We start from the raw sequence: 1,737 nt of genomic DNA, 5'->3' as shown, positions 1-1,737 counted from the left end.
CATTAACGCGTTCGCTCGGGCTGCGCCGTCCGTGTTGAACACAAATGCGGGTGATTATATGAGTGGATGGACAAAAACATGCGTGGCGAAGACAATTTTCTGCACGATGTGCACATAGCTCATTTCGTCGTCCCGGGCGAATGGAAAAACACAAAAATCTCGAGTATCTTTCTAGGTTTCTGTTATAAAAGGGCAAGCCAAAAGGTGACCGGTTGAGATGAGCATTTTAAGCATACAAGCACTTAATTGCAACTTTTCCTACAAAAACTAGGTACGTACACGTAGATTGTATCAACATGGACATCTATGAACGCGTACGCTCGAGCTGCACCCTCCGTCTTGTACTTTCCCTGATCGGTACACAATTTTGGTGCAAGTGTACCAACATCGACATCTATGAACGCGTACGCTCGAGCTGCACCCTCCGTCTTGTACTTTCCCTGATCGGTACACAGTTTTGGTGCACGGCTATCCCGAAAGGCAACTTGTACCAACATCGACATCCATGAACGCGTACGTAGCGTACTTTCCTGATCGGTACACAATGTTGGTGCACGGCATAGGAAATGGGCTTAAAATGGTCAAACTCAATCCATTTCCACTAAAGATAGTCAATAACAGCTGTGCCGATGAAGTAGGGCACGATGCAAGTCAATGTTATTTAATGAATTACATGTTCACCAGACATTTTAGTACAAAATTGCTCGGTCAGACCTACAAAGTGCTATATCTCGAATACTAAACGTCGCAGATGGGTGTCGTAGAACAATTTTAAGTTCGTCTAACGATTGTACATCCGATTCTGGATAGTGGTTTTTCGACCACTTTTCAACATTTTGTGACACCCCCTAACCTAGGGGGCAGCTCCCTAGCTTTTTTCAAAAATGTGCACCGAACGGGCCAGAGAGCTCGAGTAGTCGAAAAAATTTTTTTTGCTAAAACCCCTCAAAACGTGTCAGGAACGCACCCTAGATGATGAAAAGTGCAACCAGAACGTCAATCGACAACATGCCCGGGGGTACAAATTTGCTCTACGCGTCCCTAGGTAGGGTACTTTTTCATACAAACATCAAAGTGTACGGTGCACAAAGTGCGCGGAACAAAAATTGCTCGGTCAGACCTACAAAGTGCTATATCTCGAATACTAAACGTCGCAGATGGGTGTCGTAGAACAATTTTAAGTTCGTCTAACGATTCTACATCCGATTCTGGATAGTGGTTTTTCGACCACTTTTCAACATTTTGTGACACCCCCGAACCTAGGGGCAGCTCCCTAGCTTTTTTCAAAAATGTGCACCGAACGGGCCAGAGAGCTCGAGTAGTCGAAAAATTTTTTTTTGCTAAAACCCCTCAAAACGTGTCAGGAACGCACCCTAGATGATGAAAAGTGCAACCAGAATGTCAATCGACAACATGCCCGGGGGTACAAATTTGCTCTACGCGTCCCTAGGTAGGGTACTTTTTCATACAAACATCAAAGTGTACGGTGCACACAGTGCGCGGAACAAAAATTGCTCGGTCAGACCTAGGACGGGCCATAACTCGAATACTAAACGTCGCAGATGGGTGTCGTAGAACAATTTTAAGTTCGTCTAACGATTCTACATCCGATTCTGGATAGTGGTTTTTCGACCACTTTTCAACATTTTGTGACACCCCGAACCTAGGGGCAGCTCCCTAGCTTTTTTCAAAAATGTGCACCGAACGGGCCAGAGAGCTCGAGTAGTCGAAAAATTT

The sequence above is a fragment of the Anopheles coluzzii genome (genome assembly GCF_943734685.1).
Source record: "Anopheles coluzzii chromosome X unlocalized genomic scaffold, AcolN3 X_unloc_5, whole genome shotgun sequence".
Lineage (NCBI taxonomy): Eukaryota > Metazoa > Arthropoda > Insecta > Diptera > Culicidae > Anopheles > Anopheles coluzzii.
The sequence above is the reverse complement of the archived record's forward strand: the minus strand, read 5'-3'. Positions refer to the sequence as shown.